General features: G+C 41.7%; 1 protein-coding gene across 1 annotated transcript in view; it reads right to left on the minus strand.

Moving 5' to 3' along the window:
* CNTNAP2 (contactin associated protein 2) overlaps positions 1–15,899 on the minus strand; it is a 2,507,009-nt gene that overhangs the window by 694,983 nt on the left and 1,796,127 nt on the right. The window lies entirely within an intron of this gene.

Here is a 15,899-nt window from a genome sequence, read left to right on the forward strand (position 1 = left end):
CAACTGCAAGTGCACTACTTTTTGTTTCCCCTAAGTTATGTAAGAGTAATAATTTATCTGCAACACTTTGCTGTGAGTCCAGGAGAGGGGGGTAGAACCCTTAATGCTGGCCATCATTCAACCCAAAGAGGAACAATTAATCTGCAGGGGGCAACCCTGGAGATTGAGTATAGAAGCAAAAGCCTTTTTTTCACTTTTATCAGTCCTAGGGAACTCTGTTTTAAGTATATGCCCAAGTTTGAGATATGTTTTACCCATACATAGGCATGTGCACAGCATGTGCCTGGGCACACCCTAATCCCCCCATGTGCATTAGCTTTATCCAGGGGTGGCACCAGGTGGGTGGTTTAGGGTGCCACTGGCCAGTGGAAATGCCCCTATTATATTAAAGGCTAGGTTCAACTGTAGGAAAATGTTACACACATATTTAACATAATACGCTTCAAATCAACAGTCTCCCTCCAACATAGCATCCTCTCTGTGATAGCATGTGGCATTTCTGTGTGTATGAGCTTTGGGGGTGCGCACCCTAATGTAATAAGCTGCGCACACCTATGAACCTATACATCACCAAGTTATTGCTAGCAACCTTCAAACCTTCAAGCACTGTTTGCAAAAGTTACACAGTAGATGAATGTTTGCTTTTAAAATTGTCAGTTTTGCCATAATGTGAGCAAATGCTACCATGCCGAACAAAGATGGCTGTGAAATGAAAAATCAGTTTTGATAATGGCATGTAGAATGTCTTACTCTGTCCTGATTGCTTTTCTATTTCGCATTAGACAAGGGTTTAAAACTCATGTAAAAATTTACCATTTTACAGAATAAAAGCCTAGATTTTTTTAGATGTTCACTTGCAGTACCGTTCTGTACATCCAGTCCCCTCTATGTTTAATCTTTTAAACTCTATCTCCAAAGAAACTGAATAATTTATGGGCATTGGGCGTGAAAAGCTACAATACGACTCATGCACACTGTATTCCGTTTCATCATGCCAGTTTCATTCTCTATAAGCTGATTCGTTCTCTAACAAGGGATTAGCTGAGAGTCCGATAACCACACAAATGAATCAAATTCAAGTGTTTAAAAGCACGATGAAGAAGTACTTTTGAGCATTTGTATAGAGTTGGAAAACTTTGCTATGACTGCGTGTTTGCTTGCTTTTAATTCTCTTTGTTACCAATAAAATTGCAGAAACGCATGGCCGATATTGTGCATGAATGTTGAATATTGGTTAATATTATAAGATGGTAAAGGAAATGCATAGTGGTTGTGTACATATTTCTTTATTTATGATAGTCAGGACTTAAAATATAAAAAAAATGCAATTTTGTTGTGCTCTTCTTTTTTTTGTTATGTAAAACAAAATGTTGCATGTGATTATTGTTGTATTTTTATTCAGCCAGTGGATTACAGAGGTTTGTAACTAAAGGTGATATCTACACATACTGTACATGCAAGTTAAGAAAAGAGTTAAGTGACTTTTTTACTTATTACACAGTTCAAAGTAAAGTTTCAGTTTGAGACAGTGGGGATGACTTACTAAAGGTAAATAGACTGTGGTTATGTCACTTGGTGGCCCCGTCCCTGTTTGACGTAATGTAACCTGCCCCATGTTGAGGGCATGTGGCCTGGTATGGTGCTCGCTTGTCCCCCCCCCTCTTTTCTGACCTGCCATGCTGTTTTTTGGAAAAAATTTTGGCGGGGGGTTCCCCTCCAAATTCATACCACTTTTTTTTATTTAGCTGTAAGCGGGAAAACCCATGGACAGCTGATGACTCAACAGTTGTTAAGGACGCCGCGGCTGGCTTCCCAGCTCCTGTCCTTAACAACCAGTTTACAATGCACCCTGATTTGGCAAAGCAATCAGAGTGCAGAATGCACTGTGCAGCACTCAGTGTATTGCAGGGTGTTCATCGGGGCGAACATCTGGTGAACACCCTGCAAATTCAAATGTTCGCCGAACAGGCAAACGTTTGGCCCAAACTCATGCTCGGGCCGAACCGTTCGCCCGTCCCTAATCATTAGCTAACCTGCTACAAGTCATTGGAGAGAGAGGGAGATAGTGAGAGCTAGAGAGAGAAAGAGAGTGCACAAAAGCAAGCCCCAAGGTCCATGCAAAATTTCTGCTTTTTTAAAAATTTTCCTTGCACCTGATTGGGCATTCTTTGCAAAATAAAGCTTTTCTGTATTTAATATGCTCTAAGGAAAACTGTACTTGCAAAGTGAACATTTTTTTTTTGCCTTTAGTAAATCAACAGCTCCTACTGGCAAATAATTTTGAGTTCAGTTCTGCTTTAAAGTAAATATAAAGCTTTAATTTTTTTTTTTTTAATAACCGTTTTATATTTATCTGCTTTGTGCAATGGAACTGCACTGAGCGCCCCTGAACCTCCTCTTCTCGGGTCCATGCCAATGCCTCTGACTCCTCCCCTCTAATGAGTGCTCCCACAGATAGCTGCTTCCTATGAGGGCACTCATGGTTGCTTGCTCCTGAGACATCCCCTACCCTCGCTCCCTCGTCACTGTATTTGATTGACAGTAGTTGGAGCCAGTGGCTCCTATTACCTCAGCAAAGCCAGTGAGACCTGGTAGTGAAGGGAGAGAAGAGCTGCAGACAAGTACGGCGCTGGAATGAATGAGAGCTCAGGTAAGTGAAAGGAATGGGGGGGGGGGGGGTTGAGGGGTGATACTGGTGTCTAAACATTTTTTTACCTTAATGCAAGGAATGCATTAGGGTAAAAATATTTTGGGTTTAGAACCACTTTAAGATTAATCTGGTAAACTTGTCAAATAGAGCTGGCTGGAAATATATCAATATACGTACATGTAATAATATATATATATATTTAAATATGCAATACGTCATATTAACTGACAAACATTTTCTTTTTAATTGATTTGTCCTGAACTTAAAAAAAAATGCAAGCAAACCCTACATTCCTTTTAGTGTAAAACACTTTAAACTATTGAGAAATGTTAAAAAAAAGAAAGGTTATCCAAAAAAATCAGTTACTTGATATATAAAGCAAACTTTCTAAACTTTGTTTTTCTTGTGTATTGCCTGATTCAGTATAAATATACTGTATTCATTAATATCTGATGTCATTTTCCCTCAAACTGAACCTCTGCGAACCTCCAAGTGTCTAGGTTGAATGTGTGCTGGAGTGTCAAGCAAATGTTTAAACAGAAATTAGCATATCTGGCAATCAGCCAACACTGCTCTTATGATTTACACTGCCCCAATCCACTTTATGTCTTTGTGCCAATAACCATCTTGGCTGCAGATGTGACAAAGCTGTAAGTCTACAGCTAGGACTCCTAGTTTTATTATATCTGCAGCCAGAAGGATTCTTTGGTATCCGGGTGTTAAGGCAGACAAGCGCAGTGTAAACCCCAGAAACTGTGAAAATTGCCCGCCAATTTTTTGAAGTCTCTAGACTTACCTGTTGCCGACCACCTGCTGCAGTTTTACTGTGGCAAGGTGGCTTGGCTGTGCGAACTGATGTACCTGTATATCGGTAGCGCGCGGGGTAGGGGGACGCACATCCGCTGTCCCCGCAATGATCTGATTTCGCTCAGAACCGATCAGTCATCAGGTCCAGGCCAATGATTTATGGCCTGGACGTGGTGATTGGTTCTGACCAATGACAGAACGTCCTATGCCTGTGTTTACATTCCAATCAGGCAATCTCCTCTCCTGGAGCCCTTTTCAGTTCCAACGTGAGAGAAGAGAGCATCAACTGTGAGTACACAAGCACTACACTGACACCAGTATGCATAGGCGCATATTTAACCCCCAATCACTCCCCAGTTAACCGCTTGCCGACCAGCCGCCGTACTTATACGGTGGCAGTTCGGCTCTGTCCTACGAAAACAACGTACCTGTATGTCATTTCGCAGGTCAGCACGGGCCGATTGGCCACAGGGGGAGCAAATCAGCAGGTCTGTGAAAAATGGGTTGGTGCGCTAAACAAAATGTGTAGGACAACAAATATGTTGATGTACACTACATAAAAGGTGTGTGAAATGTGACAAAATCAAAATAAACAATTCCAAACAGCTGAAGAGACTAAAATGTCCAAAACTGTGATTCCCAACAAAGTCCATCAGGTGATAACAAATGAATTGAAGTATCTTGACATATGGGTGCTTGAAATATTCAAAGGAAGGTGATGTTAAAGTGATAAAGGATCCAACCACCAGCTGACAATCCTGCTTACCAGATAGATAAATTTCTCAGGCATTAACTCTATGCAATGGCATGCACAGTACACCCTGGTGTGACACACAGTGGAGCCTCTTACTAGATGTCTCTAATAACTTGCGTATCTGAGATAATTCCCCTGGTTAAATTGGATAATCATTATCTCAGATACGCCTGGTCATTAAGGAGGTAAAACTTCCGGTTCAGAAGTGGTTAACCCTTTCACTCCCTGTCACAGTGTCACTTTTTACAGTATACAGATAATTTACTGCTTATTAGTGTCACTGGTGACACCAATTAGTGTCAGCAGCACTTAGTGGTAGTAAGCGGCAGTCCCAGATAGGTTTAGGGTACCCGCCATATATCCCCTAATAAAGATTTAACTCCCTGATCACCCCGAGTTACCCCTCCATGCCCTGTCACAGTGTCACTATTATAATGTGCAGATCTTTTTTCTGATCACTGTATTAGTGTCACAGGTGACGTCAGTTAGCGTTAACGTTAGTTAGGAACAATCCAGGACAGCGTCAGATTGCCTGCCACATATTTAGTAATACATTTTAACCCTTTCATTGCCAGTGACACACACACCAAACACCTCCATTACTAGTGTAGTGTCTGAACGGAGCAATATCTTTGACCAGATCAGAACTATACCAGTGTCCCCAATAGTTTAGTACAGTGTTCCCAAAATGCAGTCCCGACACCTGCCAGCACCTGCCTTTAGCCCCTCCTCCCAGCCCCTAAGAAGTGCAGTATCAGCAGATTAATGTCACTTCCGATACACAACACACTAAACCACAGCGTTAACATAGTCAGGCCTGATCTCTGCTAGCACCAGCTTAAACAGTCCTTGACAACCAGGTGCTTTTACCTGTGAGTCACACTAGGTATCTATTCATTTATTGGCCAAAATGTCCAAACAGAGGTACACTAGTGAAGAGGCCTACACAATGCTGAGCATGACAGATGAGAGTGATGGGGAAGCCTCACTGTCAGAATCCGGCTCAGCATTCAAACCTGCAGAGAGCAGTGGCACCATGACAGATAGCTCTGGTGACGGAGTAGTGGTCCCTGCTAAGGTCAGGCATACCTGACCTTGTTCTTCTGTTGCTGAGGTGCAACAATTGCATGGTTCTCGTATGCAGCAGAGTGTCGGTACTAGTTCCGCTTAACCGTCTGGTGAACTGGCAAGCACCAGCGGCCTAGTCGTAGTCAAACCAGCACTGCAGTAACACTTGGTGACGTGGCGAGTCCCATAAGTGCAGTTTAAGCTGGGGCGGTGGCTAGCAAAAGTAGTGTCCCACAGCCACAAAGAATTTGGAGGAGGGCCCATAGAGCCCATAGTGTCCTTCCTGATGCACTTGCAAATCCTGATTGGGAGCCCACCACTTCTGCAGCGCCTGTACTTCCCCCATTCACTGGCTAACCCGGAAATCAGGTGGAAATAGCTGATTTTTCTCCCCTTAGTTCTTATGAGCTGTTTTTCACAGAAGATCTGTACAGATCTATTGTGGCCCAAAGCAATTTATATGCCGATCAATTTATTGCCGCAAATCCAAATTTGACCCTTGCCAGAAAATTGGCATGGAAATGTATCACTGTATCTGAATTTAAAACCTTTCTGAGCCTATCCCTCATCATGGGCATTAATAAAAAAGACTGCTTTGTGGTCATATTGATCCACTCACCCAATTCATCATATGCCCGGGTTCTCTGCTGGCATGGCCAGGACTAGATATGAGCAAATCTTGCTGTTCATGCATTTTAATGACAATTAACTCTGTCGTCCTTGGGGTGACCCTGGATATGACCGACTCCACAAAATTCCGCCCCTCGTAAATCACTTCAAATTTAAAAATTTGCAGCCATGTTTACTCCCCAACAAGCTGTCTGCATTGATAAGTCCCTGAATAATTTTTCTGGCCGACTTGTTTTCAAACAGTTTCTAATAAGGGGAAGATGGACGTTCTTTGAGTCTGCTCCGCCGGCCACCCTAAGACACACGCCGCATTCAGGGCTGCTTTTGTTCCTACGACCCGCTGTACCGCTAGGTGAGTGCCCGCTGAAGCCGCCGAGATGACCCGCAACAAGAAGAAGGAGACCGGTCAGCTTAACAAGCTGTCCGGCTTCTTCATCTCCCAGGCACATGGACTACAACAAAATGGCGGCGGCGGACCGGGACCCGCTCGGATCGACAAGCAAGGTGAGGGACCAATTGCCAAACTCCCTCCGCTGAAACCGCTACACCCGCAGCACAGGGTGATAGGGAACCCGGACAGTGGACCTTCCTCGGGATCACCCTCCCCTCCATCACCGACCTCCAGGAGCCCAGCCAAGAGCAGGCAGAGAAGGGAATCGCCCCCTGGAGTATATGAAGGCTCAGGTATGGACACTACTATCCCTCCCTCCATTCTGGCACTGCAGCTACCCTCAGACACAGCCCAGCCTGCTCAGCAATCTAATGGGGGAAACCCCATATCAGAATCAGCAATGAGAGCCATGCTGTTCTCCTTGCAGGCTTCCATGCAGGCTGATATGAGACAACAGACGCAACAAATTACTGCAGAGATATCTGCCTTGGGGACCAGAATTGGATCCATAGAACAGTCTGTGCACACTCATGCTGAAACCATCAACTCTGTTATAGACCGTTTAAATACTCAAACAGAAGAAATCTCCTGGTTGAAGAATAAAGTGGTGGATCTGGAGGATCGCTCCAGACGCAACAACAAAACAGTTTCTAATAAGTATAAGCTCTGTGACAGGGCAACAGGCTATACATGTAGTTTCCCAGATTTACAAGGGAAAAGATAGCAATGTGGAGCCCCCCGACTGCCCAGACTACATAGGGAGCAGCGGCAAGATTATGGAATTGGCGCATGTGGTACTGTGCGACCTAATCACCGGGGCTTCTCCCAACGTCTTGTAGATTCCTGACTTAGATTGGGAGAGAGAGCCTGCTTGAAGTGTAATAAATTGCCTGCAGTGAAGTGGCGATACACATGGAAGGTTTTCATTCTGTTCTCCATTCATGCAGATACGACTGTCCAAATTATAACGGTGACTGGTGTTGTTGAGAAGCCCCTCTGTGTCCACGAATACAACCTTAACATGGGAGGGGTGGACTTCAATGACCAGATGATGACACCGTACTTAATTGCCCGTAAAAAAAGTGTATATATACTTATTTCAATTGGCTCTGCTGAACACTTATGTGTTATACAAAGCATCATGAAGAAGTGGAACCTTCCTAAAATTCCAGGAAGAGATCATTACAGCCCTTCTGTATCCAGAAGGTGCTGTGGCCCAAATTCACATTTCAGATGCAGTGAGCCGGCTGCATGAGAGGCATTTTCCATATGTCCTCCCTGGTACCCAAAGAGCACCCCAAAGAATATTGTGTCTGTAGAAAATGAGGATATAGGCATGACACGTGCTTTTTTTGTCCCTCCTGTCCTGGCCAACCTGGTCTCTGCATCGGGGACTGTTTCCGTCGCTATCACACACTAGTGGAGTATTAGTATAGGGTACAACACGGCACAGTCTAGGGCACAGTTTCACAAAGGGTCTCAAAAGATGTTAGATGGCTATTGCATTTTGAGAACCCTAGCCTGGATTGTTTAAAGTTTTTTTTTTTTACAGTTACAAAAAAAGTGTAAAAAAAGGTTTTTAAAAAAATGGCCAAAAATAGTTGTTTTATTGAGTTAATTAATTTTTTTTTTTTTACACAAAGTTGTCACTTAAATGATATATTGCTCAAACATGCCATGGCTATATGTGAGATTTCCCCCCAAAATACATTCTGCTGCTTCTCCTGAGTATCGGGATACCCCATGTGTGAGACTTTTTGGCAGTCTGGCTGCTTACAGGACGCCAAAAACCAATCACTGCCTACAGGCTTTCTAAGGATGTAAATTGTTGATTTCACTCCTCGCTACCGATCAGTTTCGGAGGCCATGAAATGCCAAGATAGCACAACCCCCCCCTCAAATGACCCCTTTTTCGGGAAGTAGATACCTCAAGGTATTTGCTAAGAGGCATGGTGAGTATTTTGCAGCTCTCATTTGTTTTGGAAAATGAAGAAAGAAAAGGAAAATGTATTTTTTTTTTCAAGTTTCAAAACTGTAAAAAAAAGTGAGATCTGCAAAATACTCAACATGCCTCTCAGCAAATAGCTTAGGGGGCATACTTTCCAAAAAGGGTTCATTTAGGGGGGTTTGTGCTGTCTTGGCATTTAATTTAGTTACGTTTTTAATAACCTCCCCTTAAATCTGACACAGTCATTTTCAGTTATAATCATCAAAAAATAAATAGACACATTAAGATATTTATTTAAACTAATTTTGTGGCACACATAGATATTATTTTCATGTTTCACCACAGTTTACTATTAGGTTTGATAGTGACAGGTCTCACTTATCCTAATTATACAAGATAGTTTAAGTTAGAAGCTATTTAGCTACCATGCAGGGCTGCACCAGATTTTGCACCCTCCAGATTTATTAAGTCAACCCCTTTGACTCTGATATGGATTTTAGGGAGGTACCAAAAAAACAAAATAAAATCATATGCATGAGGTCCCCTAGGAAATGCAAGTAGCCATATTTGGGAAGTAAATACTGTCACTGCTATCCCCACCCCCTAGCATAAAAGGGACAGGGATTCCTCATGACATTAGTGGTTCCTTAGGAATCAGTGACAATGGGAAGCTGCCATAAATCAAAGTTGTTCACATTCCGCTTCTATATATGATGCAGGCTAAAGTTGGGGTATTGGTCTGAACACCCAAAAAGGCAGAGTTTGGTCCAAACCTGGGTTCGGACTGAACCATCGGTTTACCTCTATTGACCACTTGTGTAAGGGGGACTCCTCCTGGCACTGACCCGCAATGTAAAGGGCTTTTTTGCATTGATGGCCAGTAGGAAAAAGCTGAGGCACATAAAAGTCATTGGTGTAAGTGGCACTACTAATTAAATGTCCCATCCAGACTTCTTTAAGACCTGTTGTCAGACAGCCGACAGAGGAAATCTTTCATTGTTCACTTCCTTTGTTGCTCTGAGAGGTGACGTGATTTGATGCAGAGAGCGGCAAAATAAGTTAGTAGTGAAAGGCTTACTCAGATAAAGATGACTTTGGGGTTTTAGGAAGCTGGTGAGCTGTTCTTATATCTCTCCAGGTCTGCCTTTTACCCACAGTCGACCCCCTTCCCTTAAAAGCATTTTTTGAACAAATTGAAAATAAGGTTGCCCATTGAGCATTTCAAATCCCCACCAAGCAACCCTCAACTACTAATCAAGAAGAGCATACTGAGTTGACTATCTCATTACACACTTCTGCATTCTCTAGCCTTGGATTGCACTAGCCTGAACAGAGGAAAAGCTAAAATAATCTTAAAGCAACTGTATTGTTTATAACAATCTATCAGGCATTAAATGCATATGACTGGAATGTTTGAAGTGAACTGACACTTTTTATAGGACAATACATTATCTATAAACCCTGTGTGGGTGACCTAAAGATTGTTGTTAGGTAGCATAAAATCTTATAAAGTGGTAAAATTGTAGAAAAGGTTTTGAGACAAAATATGTACATTTTCAGGGTCTTATCTGTGATCCAAATATTTTGTTTGATTAAGTATACTCATCTTTATGTTCCTTATCTCTGTATGGAAAAAATACAATAATTTGTTTATTATTTTAGTATATCCATTTATTTCAACATCAAAGGACCAGCAGAAATGATACCTTGACTTAAAAAGGCACCAGTATTGAACAGCAGAGGGAGCAAGCATACACTATATTGTTAGGACCAAGATTACAAGGACAGGAAATGATGCTCAACATTGCTATAATATTTTGCAATAGATGCAGTGTTTTCAGAGTGCATTTATTATTTGTAGGGGAAAAAAGAAGTTATAGACGCTTTTCAGTTTTCAGACCTAAAAATCATTATTAATGGAAGCGTAAAGCCTTAAAAATGTACTATGTTGCTTAGTCGACATAGCTAAAGTCAGTGATGCTACAGAGCATTGAACAAACAATAGTACATGATGAATTAATCATTGTTATTGCAGCATTCTTAACAGACAGCTGGGCAGTGAATGTGCTACTTAAGGACAGCTCTAGAAAGATATTTATTTCAATACAGTATGGCGTTTCTGTCTGTCAGCATACAGTATGCTTCCACTTGCAGTAAAGATTTCTGAGCTGGCAGAATTAGGGTGACATATCTTACCTAAAATCTTTCTGTTTGCTTAATGCATAATGTATGCTATTGTTTCTATGTTGGTAAGGTAACACAGGAGAGGCAATCTGCTGCTTCGGGTTTGTCTAAAGAATATAGATTAAAAGACACATTAGCATATCAAGGGTTCAGCTGTGTCATATTCTTTTCTTAGTGCATCATAGATCCATTACAAAACCAAATACAAGGAAAGAAAAAGTGATATTTTTAATTATTTGAACTGGGGAACCCTAAATGAAATTACAGTAATAACGCAGACCTTCTCTCACAATTAATGAATGCCATTATTCTAAATGTCCTCCTTCCTGTTAAGCATTTAGAAGTTTTTTTTTTGTGTAGCAAGTACTTTTTTAAGGCAGGTACTTTTTCCCCTCTTCATCATTACTTACCTAGGCTACTACTAAGGATGTCTTTGATGATGAAATGTGTTAAGTAAAAGGGATTATTGATGTCACCACACTTTGTGAATGATCTCCCTGAGGTTGCTAAAGTTGGAAGGAGAGCAGTATTAAATGTATGCTGTTGTACATGTGTTATTCCAGCATTTTCTTTGACTGGCTTTACAGTTTTTTTTTTAAATTAATCCTGTTATGTTCATATACTATGGGAGACTATTTTAACCACTTTAAGACTGGAAGGATTTGCCCCTTAATGACCAGGCCCTATTTTGCGATTCGGCACTGCCTTACTTTAACGTGTGACGCTGTACCCAAACAAAATTTACGCCCTTTTTTCTCCACAATAGAGCTTTCTTTTGATGGTATTTGATCACCTGTGTGATTTTTTATTTTTTGCGCCATAAACAAAAAAAGAGCGTCAATTTTGAAAAAAAAAAACAATATTTTTTACATTCTACTATATGACATTTCCAAAAAAAATAAAAAACTTTAAAATCAAAACTTTTTTAACATGCTTAATTGAAGTGATGGGACTGCTTTAGAACACGTGTGATATGCACAGGGAATGTTGCATCTGAACACAGGATATTAATATCATGTTTTTTTTTTTTTAATACTATGTTGGAATAGTTTTTTGGATAATATGTGCACTTTATTTTTTATGCATTAGTTCAAAGCATATATACCCTTCACATCAAGATAACGTCCAAACATTTGAGAAGATTACATCACAACAGCAAAGTTTCAGGCCATGCAGAACCCCTTTGTTAGGGATGTGAGGGGGGTTAATGAAGGGGCTCTGCATTGCCCCAAAATGCTGCACCTTACCCCCTCAAGAAATGTTTGGATATTATCTTAAATATCTATGATGTTACTAGTCTCCAACTGTTATTGCCCACCTGCTTACTCCTTGGCCTTTTCCAGGAAAATGTGTGATGGGAATATTTTGCACTATCTTTTATGCTGATAATATTTTTTATCTAAGTATAGCCTTGCACTGGCCTTCAGCAATACTGTATTTTACCAAACCTTTACCACATCTGAATCACATCTAACTTGCACCTGTGCCTAGACTATACTGTACCTATACTGTATATATAATGCATGCAGGTTAACTGGGACGGTCATTAAGTGCACTGACACTCCTAAAGGGCCCCAATGATAGCATTCTGTAATAATTATTCTGCAAGCCCCCTTTATTCCCCTATTACCATCCTCAGTTTCTTTTGGACAGTGAAAACCTAGTCGGTCTAGGACTAGCTTTGCTGCCATCAATGTGCACTGGCAGTATAGTTCCAGCACCTAGTAGTAAAACAGTTTAGCACTACTATTTGGTATTAAGTATTAATTTCAGAGAATTCCTGTGATATTGTATGTTTGTACACTCAATCTGGTTTGTCAGAGGGACTGTGGTTCTTGAAAAGGTCAAGGCAAAGAACAGAGGACCTATCCTATCAAGCGTTTCCTACAGTGCTACATGAGGATGGAGTAGTGTTTGGTCTCCACCGCTCTTGCCCCCTACTGCCTTTTGGGATACAAGTCGCATATTGCAGAAGGCTTCAGGACAGGTTCCCCCAGGGGACGGATCTTGCACAATTGCAATATGGGAACAGCTGTGAGTGATCAGGAAGTCACAACCAGCTCCCAAATCCAAGATGGTGGCATAAAAACAAAAAGAGTTGTGAAGATTTTGGTTGCCAGAAAGATTGTGCCAGACATCATGGGCTGGTAAATGTGTATTTTTTAAAAGTCATCAGCTACAGTACTTGATAGTTTTTTGATAGCTGACTGAAATTCCTTTTTCAGAATGGAAACTGAAAATTAAAGAAAATTATTGTTGGAATAACAATAACGATGACAAAAACAAAAAGAAACAAATGGAAAAAAAAGCAATAAACACTGATTTAACACAATTAAAAAAAAAAGATAAAATTCTAAGATTTGAGAAAAAAAAAAATGAATGTGGGTGTTTTCATTTGGGAACTATTAAAGGTAATAATACACATATTTTTAGTGACTGGACCTGCACATTTTGAAAATATATTTCTTCTAACTACAGCAACAAGTAAGAGTTCACTGAATTCAGATGGCATAAATTATGACTGGCTACTAGAGTTGAGCGAACACCTGGATGTCCGGGTTCGGCGGGTCCGGCCGAACTTGAAAAAAAATGTCCGGGTTCGAGGCCCATATGGAGTAGGAGGTTGAGGTGGCGCTGGATGTGGCGGTGTAGGTGGAAGTGGCAGTGGAGGAGGACGAGGTAGCCAACACTGGTTTTTGTTTTTAATTTTATTTCTTTTTAAATTAGGGTACACCCCAAAAGAGTGAGAAAGATCAAAAATACAACAATGGCTGGGTAAGGCCGGTATACATGTCTATTCTGCACAAGGTAAGGAAAAGTCCTGTGGGATCCATGCCTGGTTCATTTTAATGAACGTGAGCTTGTCCACATTGGCTCTGGACGGGCGGCTGCGCTTGTCTGTGATAACGCCCCCAGCCGTGCTAAATACACGTTCAGATAATACACTGGCTGCAGGGCAGGCCAGCACCTCCAAGGCATAAAGGGCAAGCTAAGGCCATATGCCCAATTTGGAGACCCAGAAGCTGAAGCGGGCAGACCCATCATTCAGTACGTGTATAGTACGTAAGGAACGTTAAGGAACTGTATATGGTATATGGTAAGGAACGGTGATGACGGCGGGGGTGGGGCTTTTTTCCCACCTTCTGGGTTGAGTCTGGCCTTGGAAAAGGTATGTGTTCCTGGTTGTGGGCTGGGCTTTCCCAAAGCTGTCTAAGTTCTGAGGCCTTCTGGTAGGGACGGGGTTGCACTGGTCTTGCCAGGGACTGGGATTCTGAAAACCCTTTTAAGGGGTGCCATAATTCACGGTGAATGGCAACACTATGAGTATGGCACCAAGGACACTGCACTTCCTACACACGTTTTTCACACCTGCCTCTAGGGCCGGGCCTTTTGGTCAGGAGTCAGGACTAGAGGAAATTTTTATTCCTGGCCGAAGGGCCTGCCATAGTATTGCAACATGGCACTAACCTTGCACTTCTCCACTATCTCTTTCCCCACGTTTATGTGTATTGTGTCTCACGTTTTTTTTTATTGTGGTGGTACACTTTATTTTGCACAGTGTGATTAGTAGGGTGTAGGTCCTTGGGCCTGTCCCTGAAAGTCTTGGGAGGGGGTGGATATGGCATTCTGGCTTGGTTCACCCTTTCTCATGGGGTCTTTCTTTGGGAGAGCCCCAACTAGTACTTGGGGTGGTCTGTTTCAGCAGACCTCCTAATGAACGGGGCTGCCTGGTTTCGGCCAGGTTAGCCAGTGTAAGTACCCGGGTCCCTGTAAGGAGCCTTGCCCCCCGGTGGATCAGGGTCAGGGACCATGTGTACACCATGTGCACTTTTTGTGTTTCACTTTTTTGGTGTGCACTTTTTTATGCACCCACCGGGTGATAGCCTGAGTGTGTTCACACACCACGGGCTTAAAAAACAAAAAAAAAACAGCTGGTGGTCCTGGTTGTTGTGGCGTGCTGACAAAGCTTTTCCACATTTTATACATGCTAACCCTGCCTTCTGAGGTGCTGGCGTTGAGCTGGCTGCGTTGGCGACCTCCTCCTCCTCTGTCTTCGCCTTGTGCTTCCACTGTGCCCCTGCTGTCAGGTAGGAATGCACCAGCATCGCTTCTCGACCTTTTGACTAAGATCAAGTGTAGTATCCGTTGTTATCAGTTAAATCAGTTAAAACTGCCTGCTGTCATTTACCCCTGGCTGTGCTGAAGTTGGTGGTGAAGGTGTTACGCTGACCGGATGCGGAGGCGGTAGAGTATGAGGATGAGGAAGCAGAGTAGGAGGAGTTAGCAACAGGAGGCAAACTGAAGCGCCCTGCAATCCTCGGTGGTGGAAGGAGATACACCCTTTTAATTTGTTTGGCGCATCTCACAGTAACATAATCAGCAAATGCTGCAAAATTATTAATTTTCCCCTAAATGGGTGTTTATTGAATAGCAGAATAGAACAACAGTATGTAAACGGTGTATCTCACACGTACACATTCAGACTAGGCCGCAATTTAATATTTTTTCCCTAAATGGGTGTTTATTGAATAGCAGAATAGAACAACAATATTCAAAGGGTGTATCTCACATTTACAGATACAGACTAGGCCACAATTTAATATCTTTCTCCTTAATGGGTGATATTGAATAGCAGAATAGAACAACAGTATCCAAAGGGTGTATCTCACACGTACAGATACAGACTAGGCCGCAATTTAATATCTTTCTTTCCCCTAAATGGGTGTTTATTGAACAGGAGAATAGAACAACCGTATCCAAAGGGTGTATCTCACACGTACAGATACAGACTAAGCCACAATTTAATATCTTCCTTTCCCCTAAATGGGTGTTTATTGAATAGCAGAATAGAACAACAGTATCCAAAGGGTGTATCTCACACGTACAGATACAGACTAAGCCGCAATTTAATATCTTTCCTTCCCCTAAATGGGTGTTTATTGAATAGCAGAATAGAACAACAGTATCCAAAGGGTGTATCTCACACGTACAGATACAGACTAGGCCGCAATTTAATATCTTTCTTTCCCCTAAATGGGTGTTTATTGAATAGCAGAATAGAACAACAGTATCCAAAGGGTGTATCTCACATGTACAGCTACAGACTAGGCCGCAATTTAATATTTTTTCCCTAAATGGGTGCTTATTGAATGGCGGCATAGAACAACAGTACACAAAGGGTGTATCTCACAGTAACATATGCAGACTAGGCCGCAATTTAATTTTTTTCCCCTAAATTGGTGTTTATTAAATAGCGGAATAGAACAACAGTATCCAAAGGGTGTATCTCACAGTAACTTATGAATGAAACATTTTTATTTTTCCCTTTAATTGGTGATTTTTGAAGATCAGATTAGAACACAGCAGTGTCTAAAGGCTTTATCTCACAGTAACATATAAAGGAAAAAATGAAAAAAAAAAATTCCCTTTAAATTGGTGATTTTTGAATAGCAGATTAAAACAACAC

The sequence above is a fragment of the Pelophylax lessonae genome (assembly GCF_965119305.1).
Source record: "Pelophylax lessonae genome assembly, chromosome: 5".
Taxonomy (NCBI): domain Eukaryota; kingdom Metazoa; phylum Chordata; class Amphibia; order Anura; family Ranidae; genus Pelophylax; species Pelophylax lessonae.